The sequence below is a fragment of the Hyla sarda genome, chromosome 4, assembly GCF_029499605.1.
Source record: "Hyla sarda isolate aHylSar1 chromosome 4, aHylSar1.hap1, whole genome shotgun sequence".
Lineage (NCBI taxonomy): Eukaryota > Metazoa > Chordata > Amphibia > Anura > Hylidae > Hyla > Hyla sarda.
This window is the reverse complement of record NC_079192.1, coordinates 332,477,634-332,491,111: the sequence shown is the minus strand read 5'-3', so window position 1 is coordinate 332,491,111 and position 13,478 is coordinate 332,477,634. Positions and strand designations below refer to the sequence as shown.

Genomic DNA, 13,478 nt, shown 5'->3' with positions numbered 1-13,478 from the left:
GCTAGTGTTGGTGGTGGCGGCAGGCGGGCAAGTGGTAGCATGAGAGGTGCCCGAAGCTAAGCTAGAGGAGGAGAAGGATGGTGAGTCAAGGTTCCGAGCGGAAGCTGTAGTAGATTGGATGTCTTGTGTTGGCCAGTCAACTAAGTCCTCAGAACTTTGGGGGGTTCAGGGTACGTGGCATCTGAACACTGGCCATTCTAGGGCCAAAGGGAATCCCAGCACCACGACGGCCCCTGCAGGGTGGTCTTCCTCTGCCTGTAATTTTTTTGGTTAAATTTGCACAAGTGTCACACCAAATGTGATTTGCGCTAGGGTGACACAATTTGCCCTGCAGGCAAAAAAACTGGCAATTGTGACGTGAACTGACAGTGACTGGATTTATTTAACAGCCAAAAAAGTTTTTTTTTTCTCATTTGCACAACTATCACACCAAATGTGATTTGCACTAGGATGACACAATTTGTCCTGCAGGCAAAAAAACAGGTGTTACGCTGAGCGCTCCGGGTCCCTGCTCCTCCCCGGAGCGCTCGCGGCATTCCTCTCTCTGCAGCGCCCCGATCAGACCCGCTGACCGGGAGCGCTGCACTGACATTGCTGGCGGGGATGCGATTCGCATAGCGGGACGCGCCCGCTCGCGAATCGCATCCTATGTCACTTACCTGCCCCGGCCTCCGGCTGTCATGTCCTGGCGCCCGCGGCTCCGCTCCTTAGGGCGCACGCGTGCCAGCTCTCTAAGATTTAAAGGGCCAGTGCACCAATGATTGGTGCCTGGCCCAATTAGCCTAATTAGCTTCCACCTGCTCCCTGGCTATAATACCTCACTTCCCCTGCACTCTCTTGCCGGATCTTGTTGCCTTGTGCCAGTGAAAGCGTTTAGTGTTGTCCAAAGCCTGTGGTTCCAGATCTTCTGCTATCCACATTGACTACGAACCTTGCCGCCTGCCCCGACCTTCTGCTACATCTGACCTTGCCTCTGCCTAGTCCTTCTGTCCCACGCCTTCTCAGCAGTCAGCGAGGTTGAGCCGTTGCCGGTGGATACGAGCTGGTTGCTACCGCCGCAGCAAGACCATCCCGCTTTGCGGCGGGCTCTGGTGAATACCAGTAGCATCTTAGAACCGGTCCACCGACACGGTCCACGCCAATCCCTCGCTGACACAGAGGATCCACATCCAGCTAGCCGAATCGTGGCAGTAGATCCGGCCATGGATCCCGCTGAGGTGCCGCTGCCAAGTCTCGCTAACCTACCCACGGTGGTCGCTCAGCAATCGCAGCAAATTGCCCAACAAGGACAGCAGCTGTCGCAGTTGACCGCCACGTTACAGCAACTTCTACAGCAGAAACCATCTCCTCCGCCAGCTCCTGCACTTCCTCCGCAGCGACTGGCCGCTCCTAGCCTCCGCTTGTCCCTGCCGGATAAATTTGATGGGGACTCTAGACTCTGCCGTGGATTTTTGTCTCAATGTTCCCTGCATATGGAGATGTTGTCGGACCAATTTCCTAGAGAACGGTCTAAGGTGGCGTTCATAGTGAGTCTTCTATCTGGAAAGGCTTTGTCTTGGGCCACACCGCTCTGGGACCGCAATGATCCTGCCAAAGCTACAGTCCAGTCCTTCTTCGCTGAAGTCCGTAGTGTCTTCGAGGAACCAGCCCGAGCTTCTTCTGCCGAGACTGCCCTGCTGAACCTGGTCCAGGGTAATTCTTCAGTAGGCGAGTACGCCATCCAATTTCGTACTCTCGCTTCCGAATTATCTTGGAATAACGAGGCTCTCTGCGCAACCTTTAAAAAAGGCCTATCCAGTAACATCAAGGATGTGCTGGCCGCACGAGAGATTCCTGCCAACCTGCAAGAAGTTATGCATTGACATGCGTTTTTCTGAGAGACACCAGGTGCTCCGCCAGGAAAAAGACCTTGATCTCTGGGCACCTCTCCCACAGTATCCTTTGCAATCTACGCCTGTGCCTCCCGCCGAGGAGGCTATGCAAGTGGATCGGTCTCGCCTGACCCATGAAGAGAGGACTCGCCGTAGGGAAAAAAATCTATGTCTGTACTGCGCTAGTACTGAACATTTCTTGGTGGATTGACCTATTTGTCCTCCACGTCTAGGAAACGCACGCACGCACCCATCTCACTGTGCCCGTGCGGATTTCTCTTTCTGCCAACTCCTCCCTCTCAGCCGTGGCCTGCTTGGACTCTGGTGCTTCTGGAAATTTTATTCTGGACTCTTTGGTGAATAAGTTCTGCATCCCGGTGACCCGTCTCGTCAAGCCGCTCTACATTTCTTCGGTCAACGGAGTGAAGTTGGACTGTACTGTGCGTTACTGCACAGAACCCCTCTTAATGTGCATTGGACCCCATCACGAAAAGATCGAATTGTTCGTCCTTCCCATCTGTACCTCTGAAGTCCTCCTCGGTCTGCCATGGCTCCAGCATCATTCTCCCACCCTTGACTGGACCACCGGGGAGATCAAGAATTGGGGTTCTGCTTGCCTTAAGAAATGCCTCACCTCTGCTCCCAGTCCCGTCTGTCGGGCCTCAGTGTCTCCTCCTGTGCCTGGTCTCCCCAAGGCCTATCGGGACTGTGCCGTGCCTCCTCATAGCCCCCGTCCTGGTAACACCCTGCCCCGTGCCAAGCTTCACCCTCTGCCCTCCCTCCCCATTCCCACTCCTGCTGTACTGCCTGCCTTTGAGGAAAACCTACAATCGCTCCCAGTGTCCTCGTCCCATGTGAAGCAATTGCCGGACAAAAAAAGGGGGAGACCTAAGGGGGGGGGGGTACTGTTACGCCGAGCGCTCTGGGTCCCTGCTCCTCCCCGGAGCGCTCGCGGCGTTCCTCTCTCTGCAGCGCCCCGGTCAGACCCGCTGACCGGGAGCGCTGCACTGACATTGCCGGCGGGGATTCGATTCGCATAGCGGGACGCGCCCGCTCGCGAATCGCATCCCAAGTCACTTACCTGTCCCGGCCTCCGGCTGTCATGTCCTGGCGCCCGCGGCTCCGCTCCTTAGGGCGCGCGCGCGCCAGCTCTCTGAGATTTAAAGGGCCAGTGCACCAATGATTGGTGCCTGGCCCAATTAGCTTAATTAGCTTCCACCTGCTCCCTGGCTATAGTACCTCACTTCCCCTGCACTCTCTTGCCGGATCTTGTTGCCTTGTGCCAGTGAAAACGTTTAGTGTTGTCCAAAGCCTGTGTTTCCAGATCTTCTGCTATCCACATTGACTACGAACCTTGCCGCCTGCCCCGATCTTCTGCTACGTCTAACTTTGCCTCTGCCTAGCCCTTCTGTCCCACGCCTTCTCAGCAGTCAGCGAGGTTGAGCCGTTGCCGGTGGATACGACCTGGTTGCTACCGCCGCAGCAAGACCATCCCGCTTTGCGGCGGGCTCTGGTGAATACCAGTAGCATCTTAGAACCGGTCCACCGACACGGTCCACGCCAATCCCTCGCTGACACAGAGGATCCAAATCCAGCTAGCCGAATCGTGACAACTGGCAACTGTGACATGAACTGACAGTGACTGGTTTTATTTAACAGACAAAAAAGATTTTTTTTGTTTTTTTATTTGCACAACTGTCACACCAAATATAATTTGCACTAGTGTAACAATGAGCAAAAAAGCTTGCCAATGGAGTTCCCCTTTTAACCCCTTAACGATGCAGGACGTATATTTACGTCCTGCGCCGGCTCCCGCGATATGAAGCGGGATCGCGCCGCGATCCCGCATCATATCGCGTCGGTCCTGGCGCTCATCAACGACCGGGACCCGCGGCTAATACCACACATCGCCGATTGCGGCGATGTGCGGTATTAACCCTTTAGAAGCGACGGTCAAAGCTGACCGCCGCTTCTAAAGTGAAAGTGAAAGTGACCCGGCTGCTCAGTCGGGGTGTTCGGGACCGCCGCGGTGAAATCGCGGCATCCCGAACAGCTGACCGGACACCGGGAGGGCCCTTACCTGCCTCCTCGGTGTCCGATCGGCGAATGACTGCTCCCTGCCTGAGATCCAGGCAGGAGCAGTCAAGCGCCGATAACACTGATCACAGGCGTGTTAATACATGCCTGTGATCTGTGTAAAAGATCAGTGTGTGCAGTGTTATAGGTCCCTATGGGACCTATAACACTGCAAAAAAAATGTAAAAAAAAAGTGTTAATAAAGGTCATTTAACCCTTCCCTAATAAAAGTTTGAATCACCACCCTTTTCCCATAAAAAAAATAAAACAGTGTAAAAAAAAATAAAATAAACATATGTGGTATCGCCGCGTGCGTACTATGTCCGAACTATAAAAATATATCATTAATTAAACCGTACGGTCAATGGCATACGCGCAAAAAAATTCCAAAGTCCAAAAAAGCGTATTTTGATCACTTTTATACCATTAAAAAATGAATAAAAAGTGATCAAAAAGTTCGATCAAAACAAAAATCATACCGATAAAAACTTCACATCACGGCGCAAAAAATGAGTCCTCATACCGCCCTGTATGTCGAAAAATCAAAAAGTTATAGGGGTCAGAAGATTACATTTTTAAACGTATATGTCACGATTCGGCTTACAGGTTGTGGATCCACTGTGTCAGCGAGGGATTGGCGTGGACCGTGCTGGTGGACCGGTTCTAAGAGACTACTGGTGTTCACCAGAGCCCGCCGCAAAGCGGGATGGTCTTGCTGCGGCAGTAGCAACCAGGTCGTATCCACTAGCAACGGCTCAACCTCGCTGACTGCTGAGAAGGCGTGGGACAGAAGGACTAGGCAGAGGCAAGGTCAGACGTAGCAGAAGGTCGGGGTAGGCGGCAAGGTTCGTAGTCAAAATGGATAGCAGGAGATCAGGTAACACAGGCTTGGACAACACTAAACGCTTTCACTGGCACAAGGCAACAAGATCCGGCAAGGGAGTGCAAGGGAAGTGATGTGATATTGCCAGGGAGCAGGTGGAAGCCAATTAAGCTAATTGGGCCAGGCACCAATCATTGGTGCACTGGCCCTTTAAGTCTCAGAGAGCTGGCGCGCGCGCACCCTAGAGAGCGGAGCCGCGCGCGCCAGCACATGACAGCAGGGGACCGGGACGGGTAAGTGACTTGGGATGCGATTCGCGAGCGGGCGCGTCCCGCTGTGCGGATCGCATCCCCGACGGCCATATCAGTGCAGCGCTCCCAGTCAGCGGGACCGACCGGGGCGCTGCAGGGAGAGAGACGCCGTGAGCGCTCCGGGGAGGAGCAGGGACCCGGAGCGCTCGGCTTAACAGTATACATTTTCCTGCATTTAGTTATGATTTTTTCCAGAAGTGCGACAAAATCAAACCTATATAAGTAGGGTATCATTTTAACCATATGGACCTACAGAATAATGATAAGGTGTAATTTTTACTGAAATATGCACTGCGTAGAAACGGAAGCCCCCAAAAGTTACAAAATGGCGTTTTTTTTTTCGATTTTGTCGCACAATGATTTTTTTTTCCGTTTTGCCGTGCATTTTTTGGGTAAAATTACTAATGTTACTGCAAAGTAGAATTGGAGACGCAAAAAATAAGCCATAATATGGATTTTTAGGTGTAAAATTGAAAGGGTTATGATTTTTAAAAGGTAAGGAGGAAAAAACGAAAGTGCAAAAACGGAAAAACCCTGAGTCCTTAAGGGGTTAAGCAGTGGTCCCCAACCAGGGTGCCTCCTGCTGTTGCAAAACACACGGACTGATATATTTCAGCCCTTTGAATACTGTAGTAGTTGGTTGCTTTAACCCCTTAAGGACACATGACGTTCTCATACGTCTCCATTTCCGAGTCCTTAAGGACACATGACGTATGAGAACGTCATGTGTTTTACCGCCCCCCCGCAACCATCTGGAGCGGAGCCGGTGCCCGATGCCTGCTGAAATCGTTCAGCAGGCATCGGGGCATATCACCCAGGGGGGTCATTATGACCCCCCATGTCGGCGATGGCCGCAGATCGCTGGACAATTCAGTCCAGCGATCTGCGGCGGATTCCGGGTCAATCGGGTCTCCAGTGACCCGGTGACCCGGAATTATTGGCTGATCGGGGCCGTCTCTGATGGCCCCGAACAGCCAGAGCCTGCAGGGGTGAGGTGGCACTGGTGCCACCTCACGATCGCCCTGATTCGTCGGACGGATTACCGGCCGACCAATCAGGGCGCCTGCTGCGGGTGTCACTCCCGCAACCCGCTCCGCCCCTCTTCCGGAGGACGTGAGCGGGTGCGGGACGTGCACCCCGGGTGCTGGGGACCCCGATCCCCGACGCCCCTGTTGGGATCGAGGCTCCAGAAGCAGCGGCGGCGGCGGCGGAGACGACGAGGGACTGACCTGTGCGGCGAGGATCGTTGGAGGTGAGTGACAGCCTCCTGCTGTTGCTTAGCAACAGCTCCCAGCATGCAAAAAGGGCATGCTGGGAGCTGTAGTTATGCAACAGCAGGAGGCAGACCACCACAACTCCCAGCATGCCCTTATGGGCATGCTGGGACTTGTAGTTTTGCAACAGCTGGAGGCACATTCTTTCTATGGAAAAGTGTACCTTCAGCTGTTGTGTAACTACAACTCCCAGCTTGCACAATCAGCTAAAGTGCATGCTGGGAGTTGTAGTGGTGCATCTGCTGGTTGCATAACTACAACTCCCAGCATGCCCGTTGGCTGTCGGTGACTGCTGAGAGTTGTAGTTTTGCAACAGTTGAAGGCACACTGAGTTAAGTAGCAAACCAGTGTGTCTCCAGCTGTTGCATAACTACAATCCCCAGCATCCCCAGCCAAAGTAGTATGCCTCCAGCTGTTGCATAACTACAACACCCAGCATGCCCTTCCGCTGTCCATACATGCTGGGGGTTGTAGCTTTTGCAACAGCTGAAGACACACTGGTTGCAAAACACTGAGTTTGTTACCAAACTCGGTGTTTCACAACCAGTGTGCCTCCAGCTGTTGCAAAACTACAACTCCCAGCATGCACTGATAGACCGTACATGCTGGGAGTTGTAGTTTTGCAACAGCTGGATGTTCCCCCCCCCCAATGTGAACGTACAGGGTACACTCACATGGGCGGAGGATTACAGTAAGTATCCGGCTGCAAGTTTGAGGTGCGGCAAAATTTCTGCCGCAGCTCAAACTGCCAGCGAGAAACTACTGTGAACCCCCCGCCCGTGTGACTGTACCCTAAAAACACTACACTACACTAACACACAATAAAATAAAAAGTAAAAAACACTACATATACACATACCCCTACACAGCCCCCCTCCCCAATAAAAATGAAAAACGTCTGGTACGCCACTGTTTCCAAAACGGAGCCTCCAGCGGTTGCAAAACTACAACTCCCAGCATGCACTGATAGACCGTACATGCTGGGAGTTGTAGTTTTGCAACAGCTGGATGTTCCCCCCCCCCAATGTGAACGTACAGGGTACACTCACATGGGCGGAGGATTACTGTAAGTATCCGGCTGCAAGTTTGAGCTGCGTCAAATTTTCTGCCGTAGCTCAAACTGCCAGCGAGAAACTACTGTGAACCCCCGCCCGTGCGACTGTACCCTAAAAACACTACACTACACTAACACAAAATAAAATAAAAAGTAAAAAACACTACATATGCACATACCCCTACACAGCCTCCCTCCCCAATAAAAATGAAAAACCTCTGGTACGCCACTGTTTCCAAAACGGAGCCTCCAGCTGTTGCAAAACAACTACTCCCAGTATTGCCAGATAGCCGTTGACTGTCCAGGCATGCTGGGAGTTTTACAACAGCTGGAGGCACTCTGTTTGGGAATCACTGGCGTAGAATACCCCTATGTCCACCCCTATGCAAGTCCCTAATTTAGGCCTCAAATGCGCATGGCGCTCTCACTTTGGAGCCCTGTCGTATTTCAAGGCAACAGTTTAGGGCCACATATGGGGTATCGCCGTACTAGGGAGAAATTGGGCTTCAAATTTTGGGGGGTATTTTCTGCTATTACCCTTTTAAAAAATGTAAAATTTTTGGGAAAACAAGCATTTTAGGTAAAAAAAATATATATATTTTTTTACATATGCAAAAGTCGTGAAACACCTGTAGGGTATTAAGGTTCAAATTACCCCTTGTTACGTTCCCCGAGGGGTCTAGTTTCCAAAATAGTATGCCATGTGTTTTTTTTTGCTGTCCTGGCACCATAGGGGCTTCCTAAATGCGGCATGCCCCCAGAGCAAAATTTACTTTCAAAAAGCCAAATGTTACTCCTTCTCTTCTGAAACCTGTAGTGCGCCAGCAGAGCACTTTTCACCCCCATATGGGGTGTTTTCTGAATCGGGAGAAATTGGGCTTCAAATTTTGGGGGGTATTTTCCGCTATTACCCTTTTTAAAAATGTAAACATTTTGGGAAAACAAGCATTTTAGGTAAAAAAAAATTTTTTTTTTACATATGCAAAAGTCGTGAAACACCTGTAGGGCATTAAGGTTCACGTTACCCCTTGTTACGTTCCCCGAGGGGTCTAGTTTCCAAAATGGTATGCCATGTGGTTTTTTTTTGCTGTTCTGGCACCATAGGGGCTTCCTAAATGCGGCATGCCCCTAGAGCAAAATTTGCTTTCAAAAAGCCAAATGTGACTCCTTCTCTTCTGAGACCTGTAGTGCACCAGCAGAGCACTTTTCACCCCCATGCGAGGTGTTTTCTGTATCGGGAGAAATTGGGCTTCAAATTTTGGGGGGTATTTTCTGCTATTACCCTTTTAAAAAATGTAAAATTTTTGGGAAACCAAGCATTTTAGGTAAAAAAAATATATATTTTTTTTACATATGCAAAAGTCGTGAATCACCTGTAGGGTATTACGGTTCACATTACCCCTTGTTACGTTCCCTGAGGGGTCTAGTTTCCAAAATGGTATGCCATGTGTTTTTTTTTTTGCTGTCCTGGCACCATAGGGGCTTCCTAAATGCGGCATGCCCCACAAAAACCATTTGTCGCTCCTTCCCTTCTGAGCCCTCTACTGCGCCCGCCGAACAATTAACATAGACATATGAGGTATGTGCTTACTCGAGAGAAATTGGGTTTCAAATACAAGTAAAAATTTTCTCCTTTTTATCCCTTGCAAAAATTCAAAAATTGGGTCTACAAGAACATGCGAGTGTAAAAAATGAAGATTTTGAATTTTCTCCTTCACTTTGCTGCTATTCCTGTGAAACACCTAAAGGATTAATACACTTACTGAATGTTTTTTTGAATACTTTAGGGGGTGTAGTTTTTATAATGGGGTCTTTTATGGGGTATTTCTAATATGAAGACCCTTCAAATCCACTTCAAAACTGAACTGGTCCCTGAAAAATAGTGAGTTTGAAAATTTTGTGAAAAATTTCAAAATTGCTACTGAACTTTGAAGCCCTATGGTGTCTTCCAAAAGTAAAAACTCATAAATTTTATGATGCAAACATAAAGTAGACATATTGTATATGTGAACCCAAAAAAAATATATTTTGAATATCCATTTTCCTTACAAGCAGAGAGCTTCAAAGTTAGAAAAATGCAAAATTTTCATTTTTTTCATCAAATTTGGGGATTTTTCACCAAGAAAGGATGCAAGTTACCATAAAATTTTACCACTAAGTTAAAGTAGAATATGTCACGAAAAAACAATCTCGGAATCAGAATGATAACTAAAAGCATTCCAGAGTTATTAATGTTTAAAATGACAGTGGTCAGAATTGCAAAAAACGCTCCGGTCCTTAAGGTATAAAATGGCCTGGTCCTTAAGGGGTTAAAGAAAAAAAGCCAGCGGAGTTCCCCTTTTAAGCAGTGGTCCGCAACCAGGTCGCCTCCAGCTGTTGCAAAACACACTGACTGATGTATTTCAGCCCTTTGAATACTGTAGTAGTTAGTTGCTTTAAAGAAAAAAAAGCTTGTTAGCGCAGTTCCCCTTTTAAGCAGTGGTTCCCAACCAGTGTGCCTCCAGCTGTTGCAAAACACACAGACTGATATCTTTCAGCCCTTTGAATACTGTAGTAGTTAGTTGCTTGAAGGAACTTAAGTTTTATACTGGAGTACCCCTTTTAACCAACGGTTCCCTCCCAACCAGGGTGCCTCCAGCTGTTGCAAGACACACGGACTGATATTGGAGCCCTAAAAAGGGCTTTTTTGGGTGCTGTCCTTAAAGCAGATGTTACACTAGTGCTTTAGGAGTAAACTGGACCCTGAATACACCACCTAGAAGCAACCTAGCTATCGCTTTCCCTATACAGCAGGAGCAGCTTCTCTGACCCTCCACTTCCTAAGCCTGCAGCATGCTGAATGAGGGTAAAAGGGCGTCCGTGCAAGAGGTAGGAGGGTCTGGAAGGAAAGGACTGCTGCTGATTGGCTATAATGTGTCTGCTGACTCTGACTCACAGGGTCAAAGTTTACTGCAATGTTAAAGTATAGGGGGCGGATCGAACTTCACATATGTTCGCCCGGCGATGCAAATGCGAACATGCTAAATTTGCCGGGAACTGTTCGCCGGCGAACAATTCGCTACATCTCTAGTGCTCAGTGTGAACCTGCTTTCATCTGTTAAGAGCACAGGGCGCCAGTGGCGAATTTGCCAATCTTGATGTCCTCTGGCAAATGCTAAACGTCCTGCACGGTGTTGAGCTGTAAGCACAACCCTCACCTGTGGAAGTCTGGGCCCTCCTACCACCCTCATGGAGTCTGTTTCTGACCGTTTGAGTGGACACATGCACATTTGTGGCTTACTGGAGGTCATTTTGCAGGGCTCTGGAAGTGCTCCTCCTGCTCCTCCTTGCACAAAGGCAGAGATAGCATAGCATCTTTCTAACTGTCTGGGTACTCGACTTTGAAATAAACTCCAGCAATGAGCTGGAGTACATATCTGGCATAATGTATGGCAATTTCTGACAGAAGTTATGTTAAAGGGGTATTCCAGTACTTAAAAACATATGCCCTAGCCACAGGATATGGGATAAGTGTCTGATCGCTGGGGGTCTGACCATTGCACAAAGCAGAGGTCGATGCACCCCCTACATACATCTCTATGGGAAAGCAGGAGATACACAAGCTCTGTATCTCCAGCTCTCCTATAAAGATGCACAGAGGGAGCATGTTAGCCACAGCTCTGCACATCTCTATTGGCCACAATGTCTGTTCCAAACATGGGGAGAGACGGGCACAATGTTTTGGGGGTCCCAGTTATCAGACCCCCACCCTCACACATTCAGACACTTAACCCCTTTCCTGTGGATAAGATGTTAAGTACCAGAGTACCCCTTTAAATTCACTGTGCTGGAAGAGGTCCAAATTAGGGAAAAGTCCATTTTTTTATGCAAAATGTAGCACAATAATGTTTGACTTTTGTAAACCAGAAGACTGCCATACAAGCTATTTTGGTTCCAACCATTGTTCTGTCATTAATGTGGGGAAAACTGTACAGCACAGCAACTGTTATTTAAAAACATAATATCCATATTACATAACATCTAGGATCTTAAAGTAGGTATATAGTTTGCAAGGCTAAAAAAAAAAAAAAAAAACACCCATCCAGTTCAACTTATTACCCTGCAGTGTTGATCCAGAAGAAGGCAAAAAAAAAAAAAAAAAAAAACATTAGTAAAGACAATTTTTTTTTCACAAGGTAGGAAAATTATTGTCTGTCTCCAAATGCAGTAGTAAGATTTTTTTCCCCATAGAAGAACCAGCCCTGGGGAATTACACTTATTTCAGGTGGGAATATACAAAACTAGAATTTGGAAATTAACAATTGCTATATTGTTGAGCACACAGGATGGTTTATGTTACTGTCCCCAGTATTAAGCCTCCAGTATTAAGCATTCAGCCCAGTTTAGCCTACAATGGTAATGTACAGGGCTCAGTAATGGAAGCCAAGTAGAAAGGCATGTGAAAGGAAGGATGTGTAAATGCTGCAGCTCAGCACTACTTCCATGACACTTGAGCTTAGAAGAAAACATGATTTTATAAGTTTGAGAACAGCCATCAGCTAAGAGACTGATATCATTTGTTTTATCTAACTGTCGGCTATTGCCCAGGTCTGCATCTTTGAGCATGATATAAATCCGACAGATTCCCCTTAACACTAACATAAGCTTAGAAATGTTTTCTTTTAGCCAAATATTAGCACAGATAAAAAAAAATGTAGTCTTAGTTGTTCACTGGACTTTTTAGGACATTGCCTGATAATATCTAAAGTTGCATCTTAATGCATAGAGTCATTAAAAAAATCATGATGTTAAAGAGATTCAATAAAATTACTATTTATATAAATCTACATTTATATTACTTGTAACCTTTTGTCCATTAGTTCAGATACAGTAAGCTTTACTTCTATCTCTCTATTAGTCTTTTGATCTCCTAGTGGTAAATTTGTCGACCAGCGCAGTAGCTTACTAACCTTGGCATGGTGAAGCACACATATATTTTTGCATGATATCCAGTTAAGTCACATGGACAGCCATGTTTGCTGCAGATAACATGGGAGAAAAATAACAGTGAACTTGTGAAGAGCTGAGATTATGGAAAATATGGACTAATTCCGTAGGTATTCTTGTAAACTATAACTTAGTTAGAAATAGAAGCCATCTACTACCAGCACAGACAGTGATTTACAGACTGAGGGTGGAATATGATTAGATAAGCTTAATTTGCTATTCAGTTTTATTGGCCACTGCACTTTTAGGGTAAAAGCCGCAATGGGAGTCTTTGCTGTACGGAAGATAAATATGTGCAATTATGTTTGACAGGTAACAATTTTTCAACTCACAAATAGAGGAGGGGAAATATGAGTATAATTGTTACGTTACAAAAATAACTTTGCAGATTTGTGTTGAATAGTCTGCCGGCTTTAGTATTTTGCCAATACGAGAAGATTATTGCATAAATCCAGAGAATGAAAATGCTGTATGCACAAAATAGCAAACTTTACTGACTCACATAACATAAAATTATGTCTGAATGTTTCCTTATTGTTAAGTGCTGTCAAGATGATTTTACACTGGTGATCATACGAGTACTGTTTTTTCAGAATGTCCTGTGTTCTGACTGCGCTTTCAAGCTTCTTAACATTCCTTAGGGATACATACTAGACCAGATCAACTTTCTTTCTTCCTTGGAAAGGGCTATATAGGAAGCTACCGAAATAAGAGCTCTATTTCTGACAGCCAAAGCATACGAATTCTGCAACAGAAGCCTGCCGAGCCACCAGGGAGTCACAGGAACAGAAAACTATGACAATTTTATGTTTCTTTTTTTCCAATGCACTGGCATTACTTATATCTGAAATAAATGGTAATAAGATTTTAAATAACATTTAAGCTTGTTTTTGTGTTTCTTTTATGATTAGATATGCACTTTTTCTTGTAATTCACAAGGAAAAGTTTTAAAGTTTCTACAGTCAAAGTTCAGAACTATCACTACGTTTTCTTACAAAGTTTATCCTGTTGACTTCTACAAATAACCACACAAAAGAGCAACACATGAATGATGTTTGTTTGTTTCTTTGTTTGTTTTTTTAT

General features: G+C 47.0%; 1 long non-coding RNA gene across 1 annotated transcript in view; it reads left to right on the top strand.

The window, feature by feature from the left end:
• LOC130367064 (uncharacterized) overlaps positions 1–13,122 on the top strand; it is a 64,097-nt gene extending 50,975 nt beyond the window's left edge. Inside the window, exon 3 of the long non-coding RNA XR_008892065.1 lies at positions 12,989–13,122. This is a non-coding gene — a long non-coding RNA (uncharacterized LOC130367064). The remainder of the gene's footprint in view (positions 1–12,988) is intronic.
• Positions 13,123–13,478: the final 356 nt, after the last annotated feature.